The sequence below is a fragment of the Dipodomys ordii genome, unplaced genomic scaffold (genome assembly GCF_000151885.1).
Source record: "Dipodomys ordii isolate 6190 unplaced genomic scaffold, Dord_2.0 Scaffold15, whole genome shotgun sequence".
NCBI classification, from domain to species: Eukaryota; Metazoa; Chordata; class Mammalia; order Rodentia; family Heteromyidae; genus Dipodomys; species Dipodomys ordii.
In genome coordinates, this window is record NW_012267231.1 from 15,974,348 (window position 1) to 15,988,078 (window position 13,731).

The window sequence follows — 13,731 nt, forward strand, 5'->3', positions numbered from 1 at the left end:
GCCTTGAGCTGAAGAGCTGAGGGACAGCGCCCAGGCCCAGAGTTCAAGCCCCATAACTGACACACAAAAAAAAAATTGTACAAGGGAGATGAAAAGAGCTGGGGTAAAGGAGCAAAAATAGAGAAAGACTTGGAAAAAAGCACTACTTTCCATATATATATATAATATTATCTTTTGCTGGCCCTGGGGCTTGAACTCAGGGCCTGGGTGCTGTCCCTCTTTGTGCTCAAGGCTAGCACTGTACCATTTGAGCCACAGTGCCACTTCCAGCTTTTTCTGAGTAGTTTATTGGAATTGAGTCTCTCAGACTTTTCTGCCTGGTTGGCTTCAAACTGTGATCCTCAGATCTCAGCCTCCTGAGATTATAGACATTGTAGGCATTATAGGATTGTAAACCTGAGCCTCTGGCACCTGCCTGATGCTCTACCACTTGAGCCTTTTTGGGAGTTAATTGGAGATAAGCATCTTAATGGACTTTCCAGCCTGACCTGGCTTCAAACTTCCATCCTCAGACCTCAGCCTCCTGAGTAGCTGAGATTACAGGTCTGAGTCACTGCTGGGGGGCCTGGCTTACTTTCCCTAATGTGTTTCAAACTCATAGTGGCAAATGAAATTCTTCTCACTGTGGGTGGAGGGGTGTGGCCTGGCCTGCCAGAGTCCTTGCCTCTGAGGTTCTTTCTGTGGCTCACTCATCTTGGTGGCCAAATCTCTGGGTGCAGACTGGAGGGGGGGGTCCTCCATGCTGAGCTCAGCCTCCTCTTCCTCCTCTGTTCCCAGTTGCAGGAAAGTAAGAAGGGGGACTCCATGTGAGTCACCAGCCGCCCCCCTTCTCCCCTTCCCCCGGTTCTGGCTGGGTTTATTCAGACTGTTGATCAGAGGTTTCTGGTTCCTTCACTGCTCAACCCATGACAGAGCAGCTGGCTCCCCCCCCAACTCCTCCCCCACAGTGAGCGCTGATGAGAGAGTGTGCAGGCAGGCCAGGGGCTCCGTGCCTTTGGCAACCCAGCCCCCTCTGAATTTGCCCACCCTCATTTCCACATCATTTCTGCTTCATTTTATCTGTTGGAAGAGAGCCCAGCTCACATTCAGAGCAGAGAAATTAGCTTCCAGTTTTTTTGTTTTAAAGACAACGTCTCCCACAGAAATGGAGGGATAAAGGGTGAACAGATGCAGCAGTGGTACTAGACACTATATGGAAAATTATACAAGCTGTGGGTGGGGAATGAGGGGGAAAAAGTGGGAGAGAGTGAGCGAAGGGGGAGACATAGTCCAAAAAGACATGCAGTCATTACTTATGTAACTGAAACCCCTCTGTATATCACTGTTATAATAACAATAAAAAAATTAAAGCCAGGCACTGGTAGCTCACGCCTGTAATCCTAGCTACCCAAGAGGCTGAGATCCGAGGATCATGGTTCAAAGCCAGCCCAGGCAGGAAAGTCTCCATGAGACTCATCTTTAACTAACCATTCAAAAAACCAGAAGTGGCACTATGGCTGAAAGTGGCAGAGTTTAAGCCTTGAGCAAAACAGCTCAGGGACAGCAGGCCCCAAGTTCAAGCCCCACAACCGACAAAAAAAAAAAAAAATAAATAAAAAAAATAACAAGGTCTCTGGCTGGGTGCTGGTGGCTCACGACTATAATCCTAGCTACTCAGGAGGCTGAACTCTTAAGGATCATGGTTTGAGACCAACTGGGGTAGACACATCTGTGAGACTTATCTCCAATTAACCAGCAAAAAAGCTGGACATGGAGCTGTGCCACCCTTGAGTGAAAAAGCTAAGGGACAGTACTCAAGCCCTGAGTTCAAGTCCTGGTACACATGCACACACATACACACAGATGTAGAGAGGACACTTGGCCGTCAAATGTGAGGCCCTGAGTTCAAACCCTAGTATTGCCAAAAGACCAAACTCAAAATAACCAGAAGAGCCACTCAATTGTGCAAAGTTCATGTCTCCTGAGAGACTTGTCAAAAGCCAGCTATTATCCCTGAAGTCCCTTGTTACTGTTGAAATCCTGTTACTTGGTTACTTATTTTATTGGTTGTGCTTGGGTTTGAACTCAGGGCCTTGTGCTAACTGGACCTGCTTGCTTAGCTGGCAGTCTACCATATATTTAGTGGAGGGGAGGGATTTAAATCCCAACTCTGACCCTGGCAAACTCTGCCCTTGGTCAAGCTAAGTATGAACTTCTCTGTGCCTCAGTTTCCTTCTCTGCAAAATGGAAATGAAAGCCATGTGCCAATGACTCGAACCTGAACTCGGGACGCTGAGATCTGAGGATTGAAGTTCAAAGCTAGCCCCAGCAGGAAACGCCATGAGATTCTTACCTCCAACTAACCAGCAAAAAGATAGAAATGGACTGGGAATGTGGCTTAGTGGTAGAATGCTGGCCTAGCGTACATGAAGCCCTGGGTTTGATTCTCAGTACCACATACACAGAAAAAAACAGAAGTGGGGCTGTGGCTCAAGTGTTAGAGTGCTTTGAGCAAAAGATGCTCAGGGACAGTGCCCAGGTCCTGAGTTCAAGCCCAGGACTGGAAATAAAATATATATGTATACACACACACACACACACACAAAGCTGTGGTTCCAGTGATCAATGCTAGCTAAAGGGTAGCCCTCAGGCCTTGAGTTCAAGTCCTAATACTGGCACCAAAATAAAATAAAATGGAAATGATGGCAGCAGGACTTACTTCTTGGAGTTGTGTCTTGTTGTCCTTCACGGCACCTACAGGACATCGTCACCCCAATTTTCATAGATAGACTGGACCCTGGCCTGGTCCATTCAGCTACAGAGCAGTAAAGCTTAGAAGCCAGCCTGGAAGGAAAGGCAGAGTGGATGTTAGCTTCCAGCTTCCGGAGCAGCCAAGGCCGCCTGCCCAGCCCCAGCTGCTTGTGTTGACAGGCAAGAATTCAGGCCCAGTGGTTTTACTGTGATTGTGTGTGATTGAACATTTTCTGCTTCAGTTCAGTGGGGGAGCGGCTGAATCAGCTCGTCTGAAAGCTCTCTACATAGAGCCTGCAGCCTTCACTTCACATGCTGCAGACTCAGCTCTTTGAGAAACACAGTCATTTTGTTGCTGTTCCCAACGCCTCGGATCTGGAGTACTAGGAATACCACTGGAGATGGGACCCTCTTTCCTGGGTCACCTCTCTTCCTGCCCATTTCCCCTTCCCCCTCTCTCCACATTGATAAGAATAAGCCAGGCACTGGTAGCCTATCATCCTAGCAACCCAGGAGGCTGAGATTTGAGGATGGTGGTGTGAAGTTAGCCTGGGGAGGAATGTCTATGCAAATCTTATTACCAATTAGCCAGCAAAAAGCTGGAAATAGAGCTATGGCTTAAGTGGTAGAGCACTAGCATTGAATGAAAAGGCTCAGGGACAGTGACCAGGCCCTGAGCTCAAGCCGCACAACAACAACAACAAAAAACTGTTTCTGTTGTCACCATTTTGTGTGTGTTTGTGTGTGTGTGTGTGTGTGTGTGTGTTCATGCACACATGCACGCATGCCACTACTGGGGCTTGAACTCAAGCCCTGAGTGCTGTCTCTGAACTCTTTTGGTCAAGGCTAATAATGCTTTACCACTTTAAGTCACAGCACCATTTCCAGTTTTCTGGTGGTTAATTGGAGATAAGAGTGTCACAAACTTTCCTGCCCAGACTGGCTTTGAACTGTGATTCTCAGATCTCAGCCTCCTGAGTAGCTGGGATGACAGGTGTGTCTGGCCACCGCCTCCTCCTCCTCCTCCTCCTCCTCCTCCTCCTTCTTCTTCTTTTGGGGGGGTCTGGTCATGGGGCCTGAACTCTGGGCCTGGGCGCTGTCCCTCAGCTCTTCAGCTCAAGGCTAGTGCTCTACCACTTGAACCACAGCACCACTTCCGGCTTTTTTCTTTTTTTCTTATGTGGTGAGGAATCGAACCCAGGGCCTCATGCATGCAAGGCAAGCGCTCTACCACTGAGCCACCTTCCCAGCCCCCATGGCCTTTTTTTTGTTGTTGTTGTTGGTTGTGGGGCTTGAACTCTGGGCCTAGGCATTGGTCCTCAGCTCTTCTGCTCGAGGCTAGTGCTCTACCACTTGAGCCACAGCGCTACTTAGGGCTTTTTCTGCTTATGTGGTGCTGAGGAATTGAACCAGGGCCTCATGCATGCAAGGCAAGCACTCTACCATTGAGCTACCTTCCCAGCCCTTCCTAGGCTTCTCCTATGAGAAAAAGTTTTACCCAGGTGTCAGTGGCTCATGCCTATAATCCCAGCTATTCAGGAAGCTGAGATCTGAAGATCAAAATTCAATGCCAACCTGGGCAGTGAAGTCAATTTCCAATTAGCTACCCCAAAACCAGAAGTAAAGCTGTGGCCCAAGTGGTAGAGCCACAGATAGCTTTGAGCAAAAAACACTCAGGGACAGTGCCCAGCCTGAGTTCACCCCCAGGATGGCACACCACACACACACACACACACACACACATCTGTCTTGTGCAAGCCACCTTTAGCTGGGTTTTGTGTTCTAGACAGCCAGATTAAATGCACATCACATATACATGGATGTGTTTGCTGCCTGTGGTGCACAGGAGAATGGCTCTTTCAAATTTGTCTGCAGGGAGTGTAATTAACCAAGGGCAACCCAGATTCATCACTGCCTTTGTGCCAAGGCTGAATTTCCTAGGACTGTTCCAGATAATGACAGCACAGCGGGTCACTCCTGAGAAGGAGCAAAGACGGTGGACTTTAGCTAGCAGACGCCCCAAGGGACTTGTAAACTTCCCTCACAACTGCACGGCAGCCAGGCACTGGTGGCTACTCAGGAGGCTGAGATCTGAGGATCAAGGTTTGAAGCCAACCCAGACAGGAAAGTCCTTGAGACTCCGATCTCCAATTAATCACAGAAAAAGCCACTAATAGCTCTGTGGCTCAAATATTAGAGTGTTAGCCTTGAATAAAAGGAGCACAGGGTCAATGCTCAGGATCTGAGTTCAAGCCCCAGTACAGGCACACACACAAAAAGCAAGAACCTGTCTCAAAATAGCCAGCATAAAAAGTGCTGGAGGTAGCCGTGCACCAGTGGTTCATGCCTGTAATCCTAGCTACTCAAGAGGCTGAGATCTGAGGATTGCAGTTTGAAGCCAACCAGGCAGAAAAGTCCTTGAGACTGTTATCTCCAATAAACTACCAGAAAACTGGAAGTGGCACTGTGGCTCAAGTGGTAGAGTGCTAGCCTTGAGTTGAAGAGCTCAGGGATAGTGCCCAGGCCCAGAGTTCAAATCCCTCAGTTGAGGAGGTGGCTGGGAAGGTAGCTCAGTGGTAGAGTGCTTGCCTAGCATGCATGAAGCCCTGGGTTCCATTCCTCAGTACCACATACACAGAAAAAACCAGAAGTGGTGCTGTGGCTCAAGTGGTAGAGTGCCAGCCTTGAGCACAGACTAAGAGACAGTGCCCAGACCCTGAGTTCAAGCCCAGGACTGGGAAAAAAAAAAAATCAGTGTCTAAAATTGAAACGTTAACAATTGGCAGAGATAGGTTCCAGCTTTTTCTTTCTTTCTTTTTTTTTCCCCTGTAGTCACAGGGATTGAACTCTGGGCCTGGACGCTGCCCTTCAGCTTTTCAGCTGTTTAATTGGAGATAAGAGTCTCATGGACTTTCCTGCCCGAGCTGGCTTTGAACTGCAATCCTCCTGAGTAGCTAGGATTGCAAGCTTGAGCCCATCCACACCTGGCTACCGTCCCTGTTGTACACGAACAAGTGAGCAGTGCAGAGTTCTTCATTGCACGTTCAGAGCTGCTGGCGAGGCTGGCAGAGGTGATCATGAGGCTGGGTTGTACCTAGGTCTGTGTGCCACTCAGCATCCGGCACCACTTAGAGCTGTGGGGGAAACTGGCCAGAGAGTGGAGAAATGGCTAGCACGTGTTGGTCCATGCAGACAAGGGTGCCCCCATGTGGTCTTTTGGAGTCACTGCGGCCATTGAAAGGCAAGCCATAGGAGGTCAGGCTGTGTTTTTGCCCTGGAGACTCAAGCTGCCTCAGAAGTATCTTCTTTTTATGATAACTCACTGAAATACGGTTTATGTATCAGAAGCTGTATATTTTTTGAGTGTTTGTGCCAGTCCTGGGCTTCAACTCAGGACCTGGGTGCTGTCCCTGAACTCTTCTGCTCAAGGCTAGAACTCTACCACTTGATCCATAGCTCTACTTCTGTTTTTCTGGTGGTTAACTGGATGAGAGTCTCAAGAACTTTCCTGCTCTGGCTGGCTTTGAACTGCCATCCTCAGATCTAACTGTCTGAGAAGCTAGGATTACAGGTATGAGCCACCTGCCCCTGGCTTAGCCACTATCAATGACATTACAATAAATATTCTTTATCTTTTTATGAACATCTTTCATTTCTCTTCGAGTAGAATTTCTAGGCCCAGTGAAACTCTGTATTTACATGTCTGAACTGGGCTGGGGAGGATGACTCAGAGGTTCATGAATTCTGTGCTTTGTGTGCCAGGCCCTGGATTTGATTCCCAGCATTGCAAAAAAAGAAAAGAAAAAAATCCTGAGCTCCAGTGGCTCATTCCTATAACCATAGCTGCTCAGGAGGTTGAGATCTAAGGATCATGCTTTTGAAGCCAGCCAGGATGGAAAAGTCCCTGTGTGTTAGAAAAATGAGCTCCCTTCCCATAGCCTAGCACACTCCTTCGCTCTCCACAGCTTAGCACGCTCCCTTCCTAGGCAACACCAAGTCCATGCAGTAAAGGCAGTAAATCATCAGCCGCCAACCCCCTTTACCTTGGGATGGCACTTCTCGGGGGCAGCTACCACCATATAAGGCAACAAGAGCCCCTTAGAGTGACCTTTAGCTCTGGGCAGCTGCAGGACTCTTATCTATTACTTGGGCAGCAGCCATCAATCCTAGTCCGCCATGATGAAGCCCCTGGCCCACACGTCCACACCGGGGTCTCCGCCTCCTAGCCCCTTCTAGCCCCTCCTAGACCTCCTAGGTCATACAGGTCACCTCAGACAATAGCAGGTGCTTCTTCTCACTTCTCCCTTGTGAGAAGGGGTCTTGTCGGCAATCAGCCTTTCTTTGTTCTCTGTACCTGTATGTCTGCGTGGTTCTCTGGCAAAGTCTAATTTAATCTATCACTGTGAGACTCTGACCTCTGATTAACTACTCAAAAACCAGAAGTGGTACTGTGGTTCAAGTGGTAGAGTGCTAGCCTTGAGCACAAAGAGACTCATGGATAGTGCCTAGGCCCGAGTTCAAGCCCCACATCTGACAACAGAAAATAAATAAATAACTAAATAGAGGGACTGGGAAAGTGGTTTAGTGGTAGAGTGCTTGCCTAGCATGCATGAAGCCCTGGGTTCAATTCCTTAGTAATACATAACAGAAAAAACCTAAAGTGGTGCTGTGGCTCAAACGGCAAAGTGTTATCCTTGAGCAAAAGAAGTTCAGGGACAGGGGCTAGGAAGGAAGGTTCAGTGGTAGAGTGCTTGTCTAGCATGCATGAGGCCCTGGGTTCGATTCCTCAGCACCACATAAACAGAAAAATCTGGAAGTGGCGCTGTGGCTCAAGTGATAGAGTGCTAGCCTTGAGCTGAAGAGCTGAGGGACAGCGCCCAGGCCCAGAGTTCAGGCCCCATGACTAGCAAAAAAAAAAAAAAGAAGAAGAAGTTCAGGGACAGTGCCCAGGCTCTGAGTTCAAGCCCTAGGACTGACTGGCAGAAGAAAAAAATAGAATAAATAAATAAATCGAATAAATAGGGCTGGGAAGGTGGCTCAGTGGTAGAGCGCTTGCCTTGCATACATGAGGCCCTGGGTTTGATTCCTCAGCACCACATAAGCAAAAAAATAAAAGCCAGAAGTGGTGCTGTGGCTCAAGTGGTAGAGCACTAGCCTTGAGCTGAAGAGCTGAGGGACAGCGCCCAGGCCCAGAGTTCAGGCTCCACCACCGACAAAAAAAAGAAAAAATAGAAATCAGAGAAACTGCAAACTGTTTGTTTTCTTTTCCTTTTGTATGCCTGTCCTGGGGTTTGAACTGGGGGGGAAGGAAGGAGGGCTAGACACCTTTCCTAAGGTGCTTTTGCTCAGGGCTGTGGCATTATAGCTCTATTCTTTCTTTCTTTCTTCTTTCTTTCTATCTTTATCTTCCTTCCTCCCTTTCTTCCCTCCTCCTCCTCCTTCTCCTTCTCCTCCTTCTCCTTCTCTTCCTTCTCCTTTTTTTGGTGGTTCATTGGAGATAAGAATCTTACACGGCCTTTCTTGTGCTTGCTGGCTTTGAACTGGGATCCTCAGATTTCAGCCTCCTGAGGAGCTGGGATTACAGGTGTGAGTCACCAGTACCTGGCTGCAAACTGTTTCTGCAAGTAGCTCTTTACAGTTTTAATTCCCCTATGGGTGGATGGTTTGAGAGGCCCCGTTTCCCCACTCAGTGCTTCTGCTTGTCTGTCTCCTTGATTATAGCCATTCCAGGGTATGTGAAGTGGTTTCTCATTGCGGTTTAGATTTGCATTTTGCTGATAGCTAGTTATGTTAAGCCTGTATTCATGTGTTTATTGGCTATTTGTGAGTATTCTTTGAAGACTTTTTTTTTCCCCTTTCTTTCCAGTAGTGGGGCTTGAACTTGGGGCCTTTTACATACACATTTGACTTGTTCACTCAAGGCCAATGCTCTACTACTTGAGCCACAGCTCCACTTCCTGCTTTTTGGTGGCTCACTGGAGATAAGAGCTTCACAGACTTTCCTGCCAGGGCTGGTTTCAGCCTCCTTTGGATTACAGGCATGGGCCACCTGTACCCAGCTTATGGTCCATATTCATTCATGCATTCAGTCAGTCAGTGAGTCAGTCCTGGGGCTTGAATTCAGGGCCTGGGCACTGTCCCTTGGAAACTTATTCACCCTTATCTTGGATTGACAGCTTTCACCCTGGGTCATGCACAAGCCAGGCCCGGGCACAGCTGTCTATTCTCACCAGCCCTAGCTGTGTCAGTAACATAGTCTGGATGCCCAGTCTGAGTCACATGTGGGTTCTAGTATATAGTCACAAGATGCCAGCTACAGAATGTATTGTCTCTACTATAGGATGTTTCCCCTGGCTACATGACAGTTATAAGATGCATTGTCTCTGCTCCGTGCCAGATATAGGATATTTTCCCTGGCTACAAGCAAGCTATAGGATGGCCTGCTCTGGCTGATATCTCCAGTGTCCAGCTGTGACTACAAAGATTTCCTGCCCCAAACCAGGCTCATGCCTGTCATCCTAGCTACTCAGGAGGCTGAGATCTGAGGATCATGGTTCAAAGCCAGCCCAGGCAGGAAAGTCCGTGAGACTCTTATCTTCAGTAAGCCACTAGAAAACTGGAAGTGGTGCTCATGTGGCTTAAATGGTAGGGAGCTCACTGTGAGCTGAAGAACTGAGGGACAGTGCCTGGGCCCAGACGAACAAACCAACACACAAAAAAAACCCAGAGATTTCCTGCTCCAGGCCCTTCTGCCTTCAGACTCCTGACACTATATCTACCTCTATGGCTTCAAGAGCAATTTGCTACTGTCTGTCCCATGAGAAATAGCCTGTCAGCTTCCAGCTGACATTAAATGCTTCTTTCTTCCAAATGTTTTTCTAGGTCGGCACTTAACATCCCTGAGCTCTTTTGTTCAAGGCTAGTGCTCTACCACTTTGAGCCACAGTGCTACGTCCAGCTTTCTTGTAGTTAGTAGGAGATAAGTGTCTCAAGGACTTTCCTGCCTGGGCTGGCTTCAAATCTCAATGCGCATATCTTAGCTTCCTGAGTAGCAAGGATTACAGGTATGAGCCACTGGCACCTGACTTTCTTTCTTTCTTTTTGGTCGGTCATGGGGCTTGAACTCTGGGCCTGGGCGCTGTCCCTCAGCTCTTCAGCTCAAGGCAGGTGCTCTACCACTTGAGCCACAGCACCACTTCTGATTTTCTGGTGGTTCATTGGAGATAAGAGTCTCATGGACTTTCCTGCCCAGGCTTGCTTTGAACCATGATCCTCAGATCTCAGCCTCCTGAGTAGCTAGGATTACAGGTGGGAGCCACTAGCGCCTGTCTTAAGAGTACATTTCTTTTTGGACAGTGTCTCTGCTTCCCTCTCCATCTCCAATGGTCCATATTCCTAACCACTGCTGTATACTGTTCTCATAGTAGTCCTTCACACATACCTGTGAAATAAAAGTTGTTTAATGGTTGTTAAATGGTTGTCACTACATTGCGCCTTCTATTATGTATTATTATTTTATAATCATTTTATTATAAAAATTACTTTCTGATTTTGGACCTGGTCACTTTTTTTTTTCTTCCTCCTTCCCTCTCTCTCCCTGCCAGAACCATGATTTGAGCTCAGAGCCTTGTGCTCATTCTGCTTGCTTGGTGCTCTACTGCTTAAGCTCCGCTTCCAGATCAGCTTTGTGCTTGTAATTTTAGGGATAGTGTCTTCCAAACTTTCCTGCCTGGGCTAACTTCAAATTTTGATCCTCCAAGTCTCAGCCTCCTGAGTAGCTGGGATTCTAGATGTGAGCCACTGAAGCCTGGCTTGGATCTCACATCTCAGCCTCCTGAGTAGCTAGGATGACAGATGTGAGCCATGGTGCCTGGCTAAGACCCTGTCATTCTTCCAATCTTCTTTCTACCTCAATCCTTATCCTCTTCCTCTTTTTCCTCCTCCTCCTCCTCCTCCTCCTCCGTCTTTGTCCTCTGTCCTCTCTCTCTCTCCTTCTCTTTCTCCCTATCAGATGGGAACCCCAGCATTTCCTCTGTAAGAACCACATAACCCACATTATACCTTTTGTCAAATTCCATGTAGATTCTTCTCCCTTTGGACTTTATGAGGAACTCAGACCCCTCTCCTTCAGACCCATGCAAAGTCCTCCATCTTCTTCAACATCTCTCCTATAGGAGCCGTGCCTTATGATCTCTGCTGGTTCCGCTTTGTGCTCTCATTGGCTCCTCCTTTAGCTCTGCTCTGAACATCAGCCTGTACTTGCCATTGCTACAGGAGCAGAGAACAGTGACCAGGCCAATGAGTCTGGGACAAGAATCACTAAGGGACAGCCCCAGTTGTCCTGCCTATAATCCAGGATTCTTTTTTTTTTTGGTTGGCCGTGGGGCTTGAACTCTGGGCCTGGGCGCTGTCCCTCAGCTCTTCAGCTCAAGGTGAGCGCTCTACCACTTGAGCTACAGCGCCACTTCCGGTTTTCTGGTGGTTTATTGGAGATAGGAGTCTCATGGTCTCTCCTGCCCCAGCTGGCTTTGAACCGCGATCCTCAGATCTCAGCCTCCTGAGTAGCTAGGATTACAGGCGTGAGCCACCAGCAGCCGGCTAATCCAGGATTCTTTTTTCTTCTTCTTTCTTTGAGCCAGTCCTGAGGCTTGAAGAACTCAGGGCCTGGGTGGCTTTTCCTTTTATTATAAAATATATATATATATTTTATTTTTTTTGTCGGTCGTGGGTCTTGAACTCTGCCCTGGGCGCTGTCCCTTCGTGATTCAGCTCAAGGCTTAACGCTCTACCACTTGAGCCACAGCATCACCTCTGGCTTTTTCTGCTTATGTGATGCTGAGGAATCGAACCCAGGGCCACATGCATGCAAGGCAAGCACTTTATCACTGAGCCACCTTCCTAGCCCAAATATATATATTTTTTATTGTAAAGATACTGTACAGAGGGGTTACAGTTAAATGAGTTGAGTAAGGTAATGAGTATATTTCCTATGGAGCATTGTTAACCCCCCTTTGTTTTTCCCTTTCCTGAGTTTTTTTTTTTTCTCAAGGTGGGTACTCTACCACTTAAGTCACAACTCCACTCTTCCCCCCTCCCCCCTTTTTTTTTCAGTCTTGGGGCTTGAACTCTGGGCCTGGGCACTGTCCCTGCACTCTTCAGCTCAAGGTTAGAGTTCTACCACTTGAGCCACAGCTCTACTTCCGGTTTTCTGGTGGTTCACTGGAGATAAGAGTGTCACAGACTTTCCTACCCTGGCTGGCTTTGGACCTCGATCCTCAGATCTCAGCCTCTTGAGTAGCTAGGATGACAGGTGTGAGCCACTGGTGCCCAGCTATAACCCAGGATTCTTTACCTCCTGGTGAGTCAGTTGGTAAATGTTCCTTCCTGCTCAGCCCTGCCAGCCTGGACTCCTTCTTTTCTGCGTTAGTTCTTGCTAGCCTGTTCTTCGCCTCTCCACTTCCCACCCCAGCTGTGGGAGTGAGGCCTTACTCCTGGCAGGCTGGAGTCAAGACAATGGGCCTTTATTCTACCAATGAATCTCTACAGTGTCTCTCAGCCAGAGGCACCCTTCCAGGCCTGGGATGGGGGGGGCGTGGGGTGGGACGTGGCAGGGCACTGTCGGGAAAGGACAGAGAATGGTGCTGGCTATGTATGGAGATCCCACAGGAGGCTCACTGTGTAAACAGCACTCACAATAAAAGCTTGTTTTCCATCCCAGCCCTGTATCTCTAAATGGTCACTTCTCACCAACTCTCCAAGGTGATAAGTTGGAGATTTATCCGGGTTTCTTTTCTGAATATCATCCCCTCTCCTACCTTCCTTCCCCTCCCCTCTCCTTTCCTTTCTGACAGGCTCAATGTCATGCTATGCAGTACTGGATGGTCTTGAACTCATGATGCTTCTGCCTCAGCCTCCTGTCTGCTGGAACTACAGGTGTGCACTACCATCATACCTGGCTCCTTCAATCTTTTTCCTCCTGTATTTTTTTTCTAATCCTGTCCCTCTCTACGTATTGCTTTAGATAGCTTTCTGTCCCTTTTTCTTGTCACTTCTTTTCATCATTTTCCTCTTGGCTTTTTTTTTTTTTTGTCAGTTGTGGGGCCTGAACTCTGTGCCTGGGTGCTGTCCCTCAGCTGCGAGCACTCTGTCACTTGATCACTTGAGCCACAGCACCACTTCCAGCTTTTTCTTCTTTTTTCCTGCTTATGTGGTGCTGAGGAATCGAACTCAGGGCCTCAGGCATGCAAGGCAAGCACTCTACCACTGAGCCACCTTCCCAGCCCTGCTCTTTTTCTTTTCATGTCTTTATTTGTCCTGAGACAAGATTTCATCACCTAGTCCAGACTGGTTTTGAACTCTTCATCCTCACCCTGTTTCAGGAGGAAGAATTACAGAGGAGCATAACCACACCCTGGCCTAAGTCTTGATCTTTCCATAGGTCAGCAGTATCTATTTTTCTGTGTTTCTCTGTGTGTGTGTGTGTGCTAGAATTCGAACTCAGGGCCTGGGCACTGTCTCCTAGCTTTTGTGCTCACGGCTGGTTGGTGCTCTACCGCTTGACTCACGGCTCCACTTCCAGCTTTTCGTTGGCTCATTGGGGATAAGAGGCTCACAGACTTTCCTGCCCAGGCTGGCTTCGAACCTCGGTCCTCAGATCTCAGCCTCCAGAGTAGCTGGGACGACAGGCGGGAAACCTGCACCTGGCCCTGTGGTCCACGTCTTTCCGATGTCCGTCTGTCTCACCTCTGTCACTTGGGTCTGAGGGCCTTGGCGCTCGCCCCAGATGCTCTGGAAGGTTCTTTCTCCCCAGCGTGGGTGGCGGGTGACAGGCTTCCCTTCTCCCTCGCGCTGCTCGGGCCTGCCAGGTGCCTTCTGACCCCTAGGTGCCCTCTAACCTCGTGACCCGGGCAGGCCCGAGAACTAGCACCGCGGACAGCTCCCGCAAGGTGAGGCGCGGTGGGCGAAGCCCGAGGCGTGGGGCGGAAGTCTCGCGAGAGCGGG